The sequence below is a fragment of the Gracilinanus agilis genome, chromosome 3 (genome assembly GCF_016433145.1).
Source record: "Gracilinanus agilis isolate LMUSP501 chromosome 3, AgileGrace, whole genome shotgun sequence".
Taxonomy (NCBI): Eukaryota; Metazoa; Chordata; class Mammalia; order Didelphimorphia; family Didelphidae; genus Gracilinanus; species Gracilinanus agilis.
In genome coordinates this window covers 537,066,034-537,084,474 of record NC_058132.1, presented here as the reverse complement: position 1 = coordinate 537,084,474, position 18,441 = coordinate 537,066,034, and the positions used below count along the sequence as shown (strand labels likewise).

At 31.8% G+C, this 18,441-nt stretch overlaps 1 long non-coding RNA gene across 1 annotated transcript in view; it reads right to left on the bottom strand.

Moving 5' to 3' along the window:
- Positions 1 to 14,177: 14,177 nt before the first annotated feature.
- The window catches only part of LOC123239912, a 23,232-nt gene continuing 18,968 nt past the window's right edge, over positions 14,178 to 18,441 (bottom strand). Inside the window, exon 3 of the long non-coding RNA XR_006505753.1 lies at positions 14,178 to 14,255. This is a non-coding gene — a long non-coding RNA (uncharacterized LOC123239912). The remainder of the gene's footprint in view (positions 14,256 to 18,441) is intronic.

The window sequence follows — 18,441 nt, the reverse complement described above, 5'->3', positions numbered from 1 at the left end:
GGTTCTTATATTCAAGGCTTATTAAGAACTAATATAATTGCATAAAAATATTTGACTAAAAGATAAGTTATCAAATGGCGCTCAAATAGTATTTAAATAATTGCAAACTTTTTTTTTAAAACCCTTACCTTCCGTCTTAGAGTCAATACTGTGTATTGACTCCAAGGCAGAAGAGTGGCAATGGGGGTCAAGTGACTTGCCCAGGATCACACAGCTGGGAAGTGTCTGAGATCAGATTTGAACCTAGGACATCCCGTCTCTAGGCCTGGCTCTCAATCCACTGAGGTACCCAGCTGCCCCCAATAATTGCAAACTTTTAACAAATTTAACAAAATTTCAACTAATCATGAGAGAAATGGAAATCTATACAACTTTGAGATTTTCCTTTGTACCCTGAAAATTAACAATGATGAGAAAGGATTGAAATAATAAATATTGAAGAGCTTTTATAAAATAGCTACATTCATACTTTATTTGCAGATCTGTGAAATAGCACAGCCACTCCCCAAAGGAAATAAAAATTGTGATAAGAAAGGAATTAAATATTTATTTCTTTAACCAAAATATTCTATCTGTAGGTATATTTTGAATATGTCATTATGTTGAATGATTTTGCTAAAGTGATATTTTGGGGTGCTTTCATTTATTTTCATTAAAATGTATAATTATTTTAGTTTGCTATTCCTAAGGCCCTAGCGTGAGCTTATCCCAGATACCTTCACCTCCATATGATGGTGGTATGATAATAACAACAACTAGTATTTATATAATTCCTTAAAGTTTTAAAATTCTTCTATAAATTTTATCTCATTTTCTTCTTACAAGGTATGTGGGATGTAGATACTATTATCTCCATTTTTCAAGTAAGAAAATTGAGGCAGGCAGATGTTAAGCAACTTATCTTTGGTCACATAGATGATAATTTTTGTGAAGCTGGATCTAAATTAAGGTATTTTCTTAGTGTAGGCCCATTACTCTATTCACTGTACTACCTAGAATTAAGAACAAAAATTAATATTTATAAATATTATCTTGGAAACACATGATTAAAAATGGTGAGCTTGTCCATTGCTGAGTATAATTATATGAGAAGGGAGACAATTAGGTGGTCCAATAAATATAGTGCCAGACCTCATGTCAGAAAACTCATCATCTTGAGTTGAATTCAATCCTCAGACACTAACTCTATCACCCTAAATAAATTACTAAGCCCTATTTGTCTCAGTTTATTCGTCTATAAAATGAACTATGGAAGAAAATGGCAAATCACCCTAGTTTCTTTGTCAAGAAACCTCAAATGGGGTCATGAGTAGTTGGAGATATTACTGAAATAATTGACAATAAGTGGAGAGCCCAAGTATTTTGCTATAATCTTCATGATATTATGAGAAATTTTAAAAAGAGACCTCCAGTTAATTTGGTTGAAATCCTTTTTTGAATGTATGATAGAATATAAACAAATTCTGCAAGTTGAACAGTATTATTCATTATAGTCTGATTCATTGAAGGAAATATTTAAATAGAAGAAATAAAAGATCTATTTCAGTATTTGTGTTGAGTGTTCCTTTTGTACAATAAAATCACCTTATTTGAAATAAATATTTGTAAATTTCAAATAAATTTGTGTAATACTTTGGGTGGGAAAGACCATAGTGGCCAGGATGAAAGAAATATTATACAAACAGAAAAGGAAGAGTGACCCCAAAAAAGTATATTCTTTGGGGGGAGAAATATGACTTTAAAAAACACACTTGAAAGTGGTAGTAAAAAAGCAAAAATGTGGATTTACCAGCAATAGTGCTCATTTACTGTCCTAATTTGTGGTAACTTTTGTAATATTCTTGAAGTGTGTACCAAAAAAATTAAACCAATTAAATTCCAAAACCAAATTGACTCAGCATGGATTCCATACCATGGAGCTATCTTTTTGTTCAGTACTGTTACTGAGTAAATGATAGAGGCTTACCTCAATACATGAAAATAATTAATTGAAAGATGTCAATTCACACTTATTTAAGTAACCTATTGCTTAGCTTCACATACTTTTAATAAATTATGCAGTGGAGCTGCAAAGAATTTTGAATCTAGCCAGGAAATAGGAAGTTTAAGTCACCAAGACACTGTGTTTCTATTCATGTACCAGATATGTTAGAAAATAATGATTTCCAAATGTTGAGTCCAAGAATAGATGACTCTGTAACAAAACCTACAAGAAAGATATAAGTAGAATTGAAGAAGATGGCAAAAATTTAAGACTAAGAAGAAAACAGTGTCCTCGAGCTATATTCCAAAATCTGACAATCTCTTTATCTAGAGGATGTTAGTACATATTTTTCTACCTGTAAGAAGGCAGAACAAAAGGAGGATTATACAAATGAGAAATACATGAAACTACTGAGCCATGATGATTGGAGAACCTATAGGTAACTATTAATGAAAGCTACAATTTGGACCTGACATCATAATGAGAGTATAGAGATTCAGTTAATAAAAGATTTAAGCTGAATCAAGATTTCTTTAGGCAAAAGTTCTAAAACCTCAGTTCACAAAAGAGTGAGTTTAGTGTGCATTTTGCATCTAAATTAGTCAACACCTTTAATAAATGGACATAAGTTAAAGCTGATATGAGGTAAAAGTTGAAAAACTAATAAGAATGGATCAATTCCACTTTAAAATCCTTTGGGAAATCAGGCAGTTGATGAAAGTCCAAAACAAACAAACTATTTTTAGGTAGCTGAAATGGCAACTTTGCTATGAACAAAGGAGTTGGGGGTGGAAATGAAGAAATATATGTCTAAAATTGTAGGAAATAAGAGCCAATTCTTAGAGTAAGAAGGGGAAATAAGATTATTTTAAATGCAGCAGCAGAAAGTATAAAACTCCTCCAAATTTATGAATATCTGGATAAAACATATAAAATGGTCTTTCAATATAGACAAGGGAAGAAACATAATTAACCTTGGCCATAGGGGAAAATATCTCTTTCAGCCTTAAGACATAAGATACTAATATTATATATGGAGTTAACAAATTTCATAGATTATATAAGAATTCTTGATACTAGCTATAGAATCAATGCAGAGTTCTGTTTTTAAAATTGGTTAGTGGAATAAAAGTGACATTATTTGGAAAAAAAATTGATGCATCAATTGAAATTATTTCTGAGAAAGAAATGTAGATTATGAGTAGACAAGAGCCCATTTATGTTCCTAAAATCTAAAGTTTATATTCATTGAGGAAGAAAAAAAATGTAATAGTATATGAGGGAATTCTACCACATTTTCCCCCCCCCCCCCAGACTTCAACCATTTCACTGAGATAATTTACCTCCCTTGGAAATCTATTGGCCTGACGGAGAAGTGAGGTATTAAATAATCAAGATAATACATAACTTTTGCATATGTTCTCTGTGGGTATTAATTTTATTTGACATTGTCTACTTGTTATAATAACATCTTTGCATGGCAATTTGTTTTAATGATTCAGGGAGACTAGGGAATGAAAGAAAAATTCCTGATAAATGAGAAGGGAGGGGAAAGAATGTAATGTTGTGTGCATATCTCAATGAAGCATCAAAAGAAAATTTGATAGGAGATTACTGTAATAATGCATGAAGTGATTTGAAAAACACAATGATATATAAATATTAAAAATGACATGAATAAATAAATTATATAAATTAATAATTAATATTTGTGGACAGGTAGATGAAGCAGGAAATTGAGTGTTGTTCTTTGGATCAGGATGATATCTTCCTAATTCAAGTTTGCTCTCAGATGTGTCCTTATTATGATGACCTGGCCAAATCATTTAACTCTGTTTGCCTCAGTTTCCTCATTTTTAAAAAGAGCTGGAGAAGGAAATGGCAAACTATTCCAATTTTCTTGAAAAGAAAACTTTCAAATAGATCACAAAGAATAAGCTATGGTTTTTAAATGGCTGAAAAAAAATAACATCTATATAATCTGGCCTTAATATTTTTATTTACTATCCAGCCACATAAGCTAAGCATTTTGAAGGAAATAATTTTTAATTTTCATTTTTCTTATTTGAAATTATGAATAATTCATGAATGAAAATGAAGCACGTGATACCCTTTAACTCTTTATTAATTCACCTTTACTATGATTCCCACAGGTCACATTTCTCTTAGTAGGAATTACAGGGGTGGCCTTCTACTTTTTTTTCTCTTCACTGACTGCAAGGCAAATTTCTGACTCAGGTTTTTCTTCCATTATAAAAATACATAAATTATTTAAAGTAAATTATCAAGTGGTTCCTTGTAGATACACTGACTTTTCCTGGTATATTCTAAAGATCCAGCAGAAATGAAAACAGATTTATTGTAAAGAAAATTTGATTTAAAAAAACAATTGCTTTTTTCCTATGTTTTCCTACAGAAAAGAAATAAAATGCAAATGAAATTAAGTTTTCTCCACCACCAAAATAAGATATTCATAACAAAGTAATTCTATAGAAATATATAATGCAATTTCCAGACATGCATGCATTACATTCAAATGAATGTAAAATGAATTAATGATGATCATTGCTATCAGAAAGATGCCACATGAATTTATAATGTTGGGACTTCTCATTTTATTACTTCTCTATTTCATTGTAAGTATCCTATCATTATCTCTATATTTAGTATTCATTGTAATAATAATTAGCATAACTAATTCATTTGGCTCCTTTAATGGTGACTGTCACATACATTTTCATTGACTTGTGCCTGAAATTTTTATATGCTAAACTAAATATATATTCAAAATACTGTCAAGTATTCATTTCTTTGATCAGTTTAGAGCGTCAACAGGTAATGATAGCCAAAGAGACAAGTTCTATATTTTAAAGATAGAAGTTCAAGTGTCATCAAATCTCAAGGTCAGAGGGAATCTCAGAGGCCATATATTTCCTTATATTTCCTTCTCAGATTACATTGCTTTTACTTATAAATAATAATTTTATATTATTCTTGAAGGAAGAGAAAGTTCTGAGTTGTTTTTTGTTACTTTAGGCTCAGTACTTTAAAATATGTATAGGGCAAATCAGAAAAATATCAGAAAGAAAAGGTATTAACATTAATAATAAATAAAGACAATCAGGATAGGCTTGCTACAGAAAGTAGGAATTTACATAGGATTTAAAGGGAGCTAGAGTGGCCTCATATAGGCAAATGAGGAGGAAGAGAGTTACAGGCATGTTCAGGTCATACAGTGAAATCTACTTTGATTCAAAGTCAGGAGACAGAGTTTTATATGAGGAAGGGCAAAGAGGTCAGTCTCATTGGACTGACTGAGAACATGAGGGATATGGTAAACATAAGATGTAAGAAAATTAGAATAATAAGAGGGAAATTATTCAAGGGAATTTGACTGCAAACAAAGTTTTATATTTGATCTTGGAGGTCATAGTTAAATAAGAGATTTTATTTAATGGGAAAAGAAACAGAGGTCAGTCTGTACTTGGAATGGTCATATTTACAGTTCAGTAGATGATGCATTATAGTGGGGAGAAGCTTGTAGCCAGGAGACCAAAAGAAAATTATTACAATAGATTAGACTGAGGTGATAAGATACTGAGCCAATCTGGTAGCAATATAAGCATAGAAAAGTTAGACAAATACAAGCAATATGAAGATAAAATAGTTTTTATAATAGATTTGATAAGCATGGATGCTAAAGAATGAAGAATTAAGGATAAATCTTTTGTCTCAAGGCCTGGTGACTAGTATCCCCAAGAGTAACAAGAAAGTTAGGGAGACTAGAAAATTGAGGAAGAAAATTGAGTTCAGTTTTCAACATGTTAATAATGTGAAGTTGTCTATATGATACCCAGTATGAGATGACATACATTACAGGAAATATAAGAATAGAGGTCATCAGAGAGTTTAAAGATTTTAAAAGAGCTAATGATAATCATCTGCATAAAGAAGATAATTGAATCCTTGGTAGCTGACGTAACATGGAGGTGGTAGGGTGTAATTCCTGCAGGATATAGGATCAAGCTAATATCTTCTGGCAAGGCTAGGGAAGGCTAGGCTCCTAAAGATGTTGACTTTTCTTAACTTATTTCCCCACAGGTTTGATTAGGGGAAATTAGGAGAAGCTTGATGTCATGAAATTATCAGGGACAGAAGGAGGATTTGACTTGTATGGGTCACACAGCTGAAGGAACTAAGCTTGAAAATGGTTATGAGTATTCCCCAAAATAATAGCCAGGCACTGCTTCCAAAAGATGAAAGTTTACTAAGTGAGGAAGGGAAAGGGAGGGAGGTTTTGCCAAGGTAGAATAAGGTCAGGGGAGACCTAAACTGTTAGGTCCAAGCAGCCCCTCTCCCCAGAGGGGAAAGGTAACTTGGTTAGCTATTTACCTCTCTAACCTAATAGATAATCTTCTCCTAAGGTCTAAATAACTAATTTGAAGTATTAGTGAGGTTGATTGTAGGTCTATTTAGGCTAAAGCAAGGTTGACAGCTCTCAAGAGCCCCAAGATCTGGGATCAGAAAACAGAGTGACTTGCTCACTTCAACCCACAGGAATCAACTGCCCCTAACTGCTGACAACTACCCTCTCACCCAGAGTTCTCTAGGGGGTACCTGGAATTCTGGGTTGAGGCTTGACCCTGTATCTTCCAGGAATTCTACTCTGCCATCTCTATGTTACACTGATGAAAAAAGACAAGGGCAGATCATGCTTCACCTAGATGAAGATCCAACAACAACATCAACAGAAGGTTAAGAAAGAATAGCCAGAAAAAAAAAAAAAAAGAAAGAATAGCCAGATATGTAGCAACAGAACCTGGAAATAATAGCATAAAGACATTATAAAAAGAAAGATATGTCCAGGAGTAGATTACCATCCTTGTCAAAGGGTGCAGATGGCCAAGAATGATGAGAATTAATTTTCTTTTCCTCCCTCTTCTGAACTATGCCATAACTTTCAAGGCTACATCATCTTTTCAGGCTTACAGTTAATAGCTTTGGTGTCATTCTCAACTTCTCATTCTCACTCACCATGCACATAAATTTGCTCAAAATATTTTCAATTAGTATATCTCTCATATTTGTTTCCTTCTCTCTACCTACATAATGACAAAAGAAGATATCAGGTGTCATATTGATAAGGGAAGAATTATTTCAAAAGAATTTTTTCCATCATAAAATGTAAAAATTATTAAGTCCAGTTACTAGCAAATGATAAGACACTGAACATACAAAACCAGTATAGCTAAGAAGAGAAATCAATGCTTAGAAAAAAATTGATGATGTATGATAAAAGTCTAATTTTCAAGATGTGTAAAGATTTAACAATATACAAAACAAAGAAACTTCTCCCAAGTTCCCTTATCATTTTATGTGGAATGACAATCTTTCCACTTATGCAAATATCTACAACCTTGGTGTCAAACCTTGACCTTTTGCTCCATCTCTTTCTTCCTATTCCATCAGTTGAAAAATCTTTCTATTTCTACACCTACCTAATTTCATGCATCCTGCCACCTCTAAAACACAGTTATCACACAATTTTACATGTTCATCACATGTCTCTTGGACTGTTTCAATAAACTCCTATATAGTTTCCCTGTATCTTGTCTCTCTATGCTTTAACCTATCTTTCAAAATGTCAGTCTGACCATTACACCTTCCTTTCAATATACCTTTCTAGTCTTTTTTCACATTTTCAACATGAATTCTGTCTAATCATAAAGGTCAACTATACTTTTCTCACACATAACACTTTATGTCCCATCTCTATGCTTTTGCTTTGATTATTCTAAATACCTATGATGGATTCCTATTCACCTCCACAACTTCAAATCCTTATTTCTTTTTTAAAAATGCCTGCCAAATGCTCCCTTCTACTTGAAGAATTGCATAATTATTCTAGTTACTATTTCCATACTACTCCAAACAAGTTCCATAAATTTGATATATACAGACAAATCTAGGTACTCACTAGTTCTGAAATTGTTGAATTTGGCATTGATGCATTTTGTATAGAAAAAAAAAACTGTTACAGCACTCAACATTTATATGACAATTGATGCACTTGCCAGAACTGGCTGGTATTGAGATCTCGGGAGGTATATGCCCACTCTAGCCCAAAGGATTATGTGTTAGATCAGGACCATAAAGATAAGCTCAACATTTTTCTTAGCTGCAATAACATGAAAGAATTTAGCAAAAGGTCATTATGGGGTAGTTTTCTTCAGGTGAGGAAGAGGTAAAGGTGGATGTCTTCAGTTCGTTAATCAATAAAATATATACAAAATGGCAAAATTTGTTGAAAAATATCACCCTTTAAAATGCAGAATTGCAAATTTGTTAAATAACCAGACTATTTCCCACTTTAAAGGAATTTTGAAATGCTGACAAAAACAAATATCATCAGATTGGTTTTTTGTGAAGCTTACATGTGGTTTATCTCAAACAGGGTTTAGTGGTGATAAAGGACATATAAGTGGAAGAAAAAGAAGTCCAAAAGGACATTTCCCTTATATATTATAAAAAGGCACTCCTCTTTAAGAAAATCACATTTCTCCTCACCACGATTCTCTTAGCCGATGAACTCCTCTCAAGATAGGTAAATTTAAGTTAAAATATTTTATTTAATCTAATCATTACTTTTATATATGTCTATGTACTATTAATATTTAGTAAAATGCAACCCCATTAATTCATATAAAACCTTATAAAATCTGGGTTTTCTGGATGTCTGGAATGGTTTAGTATAATTTACATTATTTCCTATTGGAAAAATTTATTTACTATTCTATCTTTTGGTACTTTACCTGCCTTCCAGAACAAATTAATGATAAGTACAAAGGCAATGCAAGATATCCATGTTTTCTGATCTGAAAGAAATAAATTCCTTGACTCCAAAGACTGCTTCAATTCACATAGATGTGTCTCTGTGTTTGTCTGTGTATATGTGGTATGAATGTTTGTGTGCATGTGTGTGTGTGTGTGTGTGTGTGTGTGTGTGTGTGTGTACACTCCCATTGTAAGGCCTATCATTTCCCACTTGGGCAGGTAAATGCTTACTCTCTAGTTTGGATTGCCCACTTTAACCTACTCTTACACTTGAATGACTATATTCGCAAAAAGGGCCACTATTATGCAATTATATTCAAATTTTCTCAGAGTTCTATAAATAATTATATTAAGAGATTTTTACTACTTATCCCTACTCAGCACTCTAGTGTATATCTCACACCACTGCATCTGCTTTTTTGCAGATCTGTCACTCAAAATAATGACACTTAAATGCATTAAACAGAACAATTTAGTTAAAAATAATGCAAAAGAAACAAAACCACAGGGATTTATATCATATATAAAGCAGTTTGTGGAATATAATCCATCAAAATACATAAATAACCTAGAATCATACTCCAACACCAAAATATAAAGTTTCAATGGTGGAAACTAGGTACATAATCTACCAAGGAAGCACAGCAGGAAGGAAAACTTATGTGATTAGAGTAACTCAAAATTCTAGATTCTATTTCTTGTCTTTTATCTATGTTCTATTATATTAGGCATTCCTCATTCTTAGAATAAGTTCTTCTCACACCTTTGCCTCATGTAATCCTTCATATCCTATAGATGAATCTCAAGTAAAATCTTCTATATGAATCCCTTTATGTTCTTCCTAACTACTAGTGACCTTTCTCCTAAAAGGGCTTAATAATTAACTCCATTATATTTATTAATTCATATTTATGATGCATACATTTATATATGTACTTATTTTTCCCCCTGAACATATTAGCTTTTTCAGAGTAGGGACTGTTTTGTCTTTATATTTGTTTTCCTAGTGCCTAACACAGTATCTGACACAGTAAGTAATTTATAAATGCTTATTTATTGATATATAAAGACTATTCTTTCAAAGAAATAATGATTATTTGCATGCTATTATTAATGAAAAAATGTATCAAAATTTACCATGCTGTTTAAGCATTATGATATAATCATAGGGTTGGAAAGGCACTTAAGATCTTAATCACTTTTTTTTTTTAGTTACACGTGGGAAAAAAAAATTTGACAATTGTTTTCTGATATTTGGGGATCCAGATTTTCTCCTTTCCCCCATTCCCAAGATTTTAAATAGATGGATATAATTCATACCATTGATTTCATGCATATATATGTATTTCCATATTGCTCATGCCATGACAAAAACATATAGTATAGTATAATAAAATAACTAAGGAAAAAATAAAGTGGAATATGGTATAATTTCATCTGCCAACAGACTCCAATAGTTTCTTATATAAATATGGATAGTGTTTTTCATCTTAGGTACATGGTAGAAATCTTGTGAATTTGTTTGGCTAATAATAATTTAGTCATTCAGAGTAGATCATCATATATTAGTTATTGTATAATCATTAGTTATTGTATAATTTTTCTCCTGGTTCTGCTCACTTCATTTTGCATAAGTTCATATAAATATTTCCAGGTTTGTTTGTTTTTCTGAATTCATACTGTTCATCATTTCTTATGGCACAATAACATTTCATTACAAGTTTATAACACATGCTGTTCAGTCATTTCCCAAGTGATGGACAACCCCTAAGTCACCTATTCCTTGCTCCTACAAAAAGAGCTGCTAAAATATTTTCCCTTCTTTTCTCTGATCTCTTCAGGATATAGAACCAGTAGTGGTATTTTGATGTCAAAGAGTATACATATTTTTTATGTCCCTTTGAGCATGATTCCGTTTTGCTGTCCAATATGCTTGGGTTGTATCAGTTCCACCAATAGTTTATCAGTGTCCAAATTTTCACTTCCAACATTTATCAATTCCCCTTTTGTTGGTGTTAGCAAATCTAATAAGTGTGAGGTGGTCATTAATGGTTGTTTTAATTTACATTTAGCCAATCAGGAGAGCTTTTCATATATGACTCTAGAGAGTTTTAATTTCTTCCTCTGAGACACACCTATTCATGTCCTTTGACTATTTTCAATAGGGGAATGCTTTGTATTCTTATAAACTTGACTCAGTCCTCTATATATTTGGAAAATGAAGACTTATAGCAGATGTCTCTGACGAAAGGTTCATTTCCCAAATATATAGAAAACTTAAATATATTTATAAGAATACAAAGCATTCACCGAAGGACAGGATCTCAAAGGTTGTCCAGACTAGACTTGTACCCTATACTTTTATAATATAAAACAATGCATAATTATATAGAATTTTAAGATTTTATATGTATTTTAGATTAATTATTTCATTTAAGCATCAGAACTTCTCAATATTATTAGTAATACCAAAATTATTATTTCTAATTCATTCATTAGGAAATTGAGAATGAGAGGTTACATGATTTGGTCACTTAATTATGGTGCTAAAGCTTTGCTTTGTTGATTCACTTCTTCAGTAGAACTTTGCATTTCTTTCATAAATTTATTCCATTTCATTTGACATTAATAAAAGACAAATCTAACTCTGATTTTATCTTTTGAAATGTTTAGGTTAAGATAGTGTAATTCAAGGATGCAATAGAGGTTTTTGCTCTCGCAAGAGTCAACTGTAAACAGTGCTGGCAGTTAAATCTTAGAATCTTCACAGAAAATCAGTTGGAGTCTGAGCCTTGAAGAGAACTGATGTTCCAACTGAGGCTCTGCTTTTGGCTTTCGGCTTTGCTGTGGTCTGTGCATTTGTCTCTGGAAAATTTGAACCTAGCTGATTTCTCTGGACCTCTCCCTGACTTCTCCATATTATACCCCTGTTATTTTCCCTGAATTCCCTTTTTTGATCCTGGAGGAAGGGTGGTTTTGGGTTTGGTTTAGACTTTGTGGGCTTTAGTTTCTATAGGCAAGTAGGACATCATCAATTCAAACTATCCCTTATTTTATTGATCTAGTAAATACTTTACTTGAAGGCAACCAAATCTTCCTGTCTGGAAGAGCAGGCTCTCTCTCAGTCTAACCCTTCTGTGACCCTTCCCCCACCTTTAGCTTCTCCCTAGCAGCTATTACAAAACCCTAAACCCCTCTCTCCTTCTGATTAATTCTGATATTAATAAATCCCTTTTGTTACCTACTCAAACCCTCTGGTGAATTGTTGTGTTGAAGATTGAGGCAAGGGCTGAAGGGGAAGGAGTTATTTTCTTTTATTTCTTGAAGGTACTGTGGGCATCCATCTTGGCAGGAAGTATTACCAGAGACTTCCTCCAGCCATCAGTTTCACTGACAGGGAGGAGCCCTTCAACTCCTCCCTCAAGGGACTTTAGAAACTAACAAGAGAAGCCCTCAAGGCAGATTTAAACATTTCTGACTGGCCCAACTCCTTTGTATCTATAAAAATACCACTCCTCACCTTGAAGGATCCTGCATATATCTCCCCAGTATCCTCTATCTGTAGCCTGTTTCTAGCCTGTTTTAAGCTGCCTCTCGTGAATACCCCCATCTATTCCCTTAACATCCAATATACCACCTCATTCATTCCTTCCCTACATTCAGCCATCCCCTTCATTTCTCCTCCTAATACCTACTTCACCTTTATTCCTCCTTTGGACCTAAAGATTAAGATTACCCACTTCTTGATAACAATAATCATGATCTTCATGTGATCATTCTTTTATTATTTTTAATTCTAGAAATACCCTGTGCATTGTTGTGTCAGGATGTCAAGTGTTTAGAGGAACAATTTCATCCTAATTATGGAAACACATACTTTTCTTTTCCCTAAACACTAGTCTTTTTTTTTTTTAAAGAACAATGAACAATACATAAAATCAATACTTATGTCTTTACAGTATCTTCTATTAGTCATTCCTCACTCAAATATTTCCCAAAAAGAAAATTAATGTATGTGAAACATATCTGGATGAGAGTTTTGTTACATATAAAATAAGATAGTTGAACAAGTTGGTCTCACATCTCTAACAGGCATGATTCATCTAAAGTGAAGTATATCACAAACTATACTTATGAAGTCAACTGAACTATATTACTTTTTACCAGAGCTCTGAAAAACTTCAATTAGGTATTTCCTTTTCTCTTTACCACTCATGGAATGAGGTAGAAATTTTGTCTAATCTGAATTTACATAAGCTATCTGAATATAAAATTTGCTAAGAAAGACTGAATCCCAGAGCTAGAAGGATCAGGTTTAAAAATAATAAGAAGAAAGTAATGGAAACGAAAATATTCCCTATTCTGGAAGAAGAACTCAGAATATAAAATATTAAAGCATGGAAAATGGCTGATTTGGAATATTCTTCCATTTCTTTTTCTAAAATAAATACACGTTTGCTGACCTAGAGTGTTTTATGAAAGAATATTTATCATTGTTATGACACTTTGTGGTCAGAAAAAACTAATCTTAGTTTGGCAGGTCTACATACTAGAAGAATATGATCAAAGGATTCTAGTTGAATTGAGATTAGTCTATAACCCATTATTGCCATCATGGAGTCAGAGCCTCAGTAGATTTAGAGATAAAATAAATCATTTCATATACTGTCAAACTTAAGAATTTTGAGAGAAATTCAGTGCCAAATATGAATCACCATCAATTATACTTGAATATAAATTGTTTGCCCAAAAGTCCCAATTATGTTATTGACCTTGTCCCCAATATTGTCAAGTAAGATGTTGACACAATTGTGTCCAGAACCTTTTTTTTAAATGTAAAATGTCCTAAATACAAACCAGCCAAATCATGGCAATCTAGAGCAAGTCACACTGTTATGAATATGAGAGAGAAAAATCCAAAGTTAGAAATTATATCTAAAGCTTTGACCAATTATAAAGTTTTTAACAAATATAAGTTGTTAGTTTTCAGTGAAACAATATACAATAATGTTTAACATCCATAAAATTTAAAATACTTTATAATATATTTCTTTGATGAATATTTTATCTTTTGTATACAAGTGCATTACAAGTACAGATGACAAGCACTGTTTCCTATTTTTCTTATTCATCTCAAAATATTAGGATATTTCCCTTACTTCCTCTGATATAAAATATTACATTACAATAACTCATCACTTTCTTTCTCATTTTTTTACATATGACACCTGTTATAGATGGATAGAGATATTTTTAACTCCATATTTTTATTCATAAAGAAAAAAACATATTTTATTTAGCTGATATGGTTTTCTTCATCATTGTATACTTTGTTATTGCTTCTGGTGGTTTCTCTCCATCCTTATTGCAATGGCTCGAAGTCAGTAGAATCTTTCAAACACTTGTCACCCTTTATCCACTCAAATCCATTCAACTTCTATAATTCGAAACAAAGGAAGGCAAACAAAATCTATTAAAGAACATCATATGTATTTATTTAACTTACAACTTTCTTCATTTTCATCCAATTTCATAAGATTTTATGAAGTTGAATTATATATTTTCTGGAAATATTACATTATTTAGCATAAAATAGATAACTGTTATATATTATTTTATATATACATCTATGAAATAACTTGGATCAAACAAAAGTATTTTTTCAAAGACACAAGATTGAAAGACTAGCAGAATGGAACTTTTAGGACATGAGTACGTATTAATGCTTTAATGTACATAATATGCATAATCAGAGAGCCATATAGGTTCTCAAGATATGGAAGGGACTTTAGTGGCTCCTTTTTTTAAATAGGATCATCATAAAAGAATATTTACATTTTTGTCCTCTTTTTGCATGTGCACATATCTTAGAATTTGAAGCCTCCAGTACTTTTTATTCACTTATGTTTGTTCATCTCCATTTAAGGAATCACAGTTGGGTATTTCTCTTCTATTAACCCTGCTTGAATACAGTACATATAAACCAGTTATAAGTGTGGAAGATCCTCCTTCAAAGTAGCTATCTGATTTTGGTAATGAACAATTATTGATGAACAGTAATATCAATGTGTCTTTCATATTAATTGTTCTTCAATTAATGCATATTTTATTTGGTCTGTTTAATAAATTATTATTCCTATTTTTAAGTTTATAACTAGTTGAATATGAGATTTCATCTAGTGTCTGCCATGACACATTTTTCAAAAGATGTTCTATGTAGATCAGAGAAGCAGAAGTTCAAGGAAGGAAGCATAGGAATAGGTTGTGATATAACGTAGGCCCAAGAAAGTTCAGTAAAGGACTAAGACATGCTTTGAGCTTTGATTTATTTTCAATATGTTACAAAGTATTAATGTTGAGATATTATAGATTATTATATATATGCATATATATACACACAATAATATTTATCTTTTTCTTTTTTTAAGATTTAAATCTTTTATTTTTTGAGAAAAAATTTCAATGATTCCATGATTCATGTTTTTACTTTCCCCTTCACTGCCCTTTACCCCCACCCCATATCCAATACACATTTCCACTGGTTTTAGCATAAACACAATAATATTTTAATGAAATATTTGCTAAAATTCAAAACATTTTATATCTTTAGTCAACAGATTAAATGTATATAGTTATATGATTCTCAAAAAGTTGTTTCACAATATTCCATTGCTTAAAGAAAAGCAGTTATGGAAATTAAACATTTTTTCTAAAAAATATGACTTTTTGGTATTAAATTGAAAAACATAGTAAGTAAAGATGAAATACAATGCATTTTATATTCTCTTAGGAGGTGAAGATGAGGAAAAATGTTTTATCTTATAGACCCCAATTTTAACTATACAGTCCTGAATAAAAATGGAAAATAATTTCAAATCCTAATGTTTAATGCATGTAATGAATAGCTAAGCCTATAAATTTGAACTGATATACAATTGTGACTACTTCCTGCTAAAGGGAATTACCAATAGAACAAAACATGAGAGAGACATGTTATAACAACATAAAGAAAAAATGAAAATTCATGGAAGGATTTGTAGAGATATGCATCAATCCTCTCCCACCTTCATGCACATTTCAAATTTGGTTTTAAGATCAAAGTCTAAATATTGTGCTGGCATATATTTAAGTTTAAAAATATTTTCTGGTATTCATCAATAACCTATAAGTAAATATAGTAGTATTTATGGAGTAAAATAAGAAACTGGAACAATATCTTGAGATTCAACAGATCTAACTCAACCAAAAGTATACAATTTTATTGGAGCAGTTTGGTTTAATATATGTTTCACTAAAATCATTTCAATGCTTCCAATTTTATAATCAAACTTCAGCATTAAATTTTTATTTTCCTTTATTTGCCTCTGAAATATAGCTATGAGACACAATCAATAAATTAAAAAGTTTTCAGGTTCTTCTTTGCTTTTCTATTTCTTTAAAATCCATGAAAATTCATTATACACATATAAACATATAGAAAAATAGGATAAGTGATAGATATGTTTTTACATATAAATATATTTAAATATATGAAAAACTTAACCTTTAATTTTTATTTTGTACTGACACTTATAGAACTATCCCAGTTACCCCTTATAGTTGAAATAATCAAACAAATTCACTTTCTGCATTGACTTTAATAAAAATTTCTGGATAACATTGCCATATTATTGTGAGAATATAAAGGTTAAATGGACTGAAAGTGAGATGTATATATGAACCACGATGGGAAGTCTTATCCTATTTTAATGTATTTATTGAATAAATATTACATTGAGATTAAAAGTGAATTAAAATCCAAATAAAAGATGTATTACAACACACCTGAGAAATAGAAAAACAGAGTAACTAAAAAGATAACTCATTTTTAGTCCTACTGGTACAAAATGAATTGACAGACTTATCTGGGTCTTCTTGACAAGAGACTGTACAATAGGGTTATAATTATTTTTATCTTTTTATTTCTTATTATTTTGCAGAACCAAATCAACACCTGCTCAAGTACTTCATACTGCTAGAAAAACAATGTTTAGTTGGCTTGTTTTTGATTTATAGCACCTGATCCTGGACTTCATCCTAAAAAGAGTCCTTGAATTTTATCGACCCTTCTGTCTACTCAGTTTATATAACATCTTATTTTATTTTAATAGATGCAGTTCATCTGTATCCATAGCTACAATAACATGTGCTTTGTCCATATTTTCTGTTTCCTCTTAGAGTTCATTAAATCTCCCTGCAAATAACTGGTCTTAAAAAAATAAAAATACCACTTTAAAGGCAATATCAAACTAAGCAAAAAATAAAAGTGCATATTCTATTTTTTATTATAAATTAAGATACAGAAGTAAATTGTTTATAGAGATTTGGCTTTAAGTTAAATTCAAAAGAAACAATTAATTAATAATTTCTCAAGAGATAATGAAAGAAAAGTATTTTTATTTATCTTAAAAGGTTAGAAAAAGAAACAATGACTATAATTATTACCAAGAATAGGGAAAGTTGGGGGCAGGGCCAATATGGTGACTTAGGAGCACCTAAGGCCCAAACATCTCTCAGAGTCCTTAAAAAACAATATTTATATCACACTTCAAAGAAAACAGAAAGCCAAACCCAACAAGAAGAATTCATGAGACTCTCATACAAAAAGCAACTTGAAAGGTAGGCACAGTTTGTCTATTTTCACAGGATAAGGCAGAGACAGGCTGACTGAACACCCTCCCCTATTCAGCTCTAAGATGTGTGATAAGACTGGGTTGACTGTGTGAGCCCTGGGCAGAGATGGCACCCATGATGGTTAACCTTTGATCTACCACATATGATCCAGAACTCTGACAATGACTGTCAGGGAGGAAATGGGGGGGGGGGGCAGCTGACACCCTCAGTCCACAGTCTATAGTGAAAAATTTGCCCCAGGGCAGGCCAACTTAGCAGGTTTGCTCAACCAGTTTAATTCAGTACACCAGCAGAGGACTGAGTAAAGAGAAAATTTAGCCTTAGGTTAAAGCAGCCCAAATACTCTGGTTCTCTAAATCAACAAAGGGGCAAGGTTATACTCCAGAAAGTGAAAAAAAAGGAAATAAAATGAGTTAACAAGTGGGGGAAAAGCTACAATTGAAAGCTTTTATGGGGATAAGGACCAAAGAATAGAACCAATGGATGACGATGAGATCCAAGAAACATCAAGCAAAGTCTCGAAAAAACATAGAATTGGATGGAGGCTAGGGAGGAGATCAAAAAGTAATTTAATAAGCAAATAAGATAGATTTAAAAATGAAAAGAGTAGACTAAAAAGTAAAATAGGTCATCTGGAAACAGAGGCACAGGCATTGAAAGCCAGAGCTGACCTGCTGCAAAATGACACAAAAAATGGAAGAGAAGAATAACTTGAAAAGAAAAATTGAGCAAAATGAAAAAGAGAATCAAAAGGTCATGGAAGAAATTTAATCTTAAAAAACTAGAATTGGGCAGTTAGAATTTGATGACATCACAAGACACCAAGACATACAATATATATATATATATAAAATATGTTTTTAAATGGAAATAATATGAGACTCCTCATTGAGAAAACAACTGACCTGGAGAAACAATTTAAGAATACTGGAAAATCATGACAAAAAAAA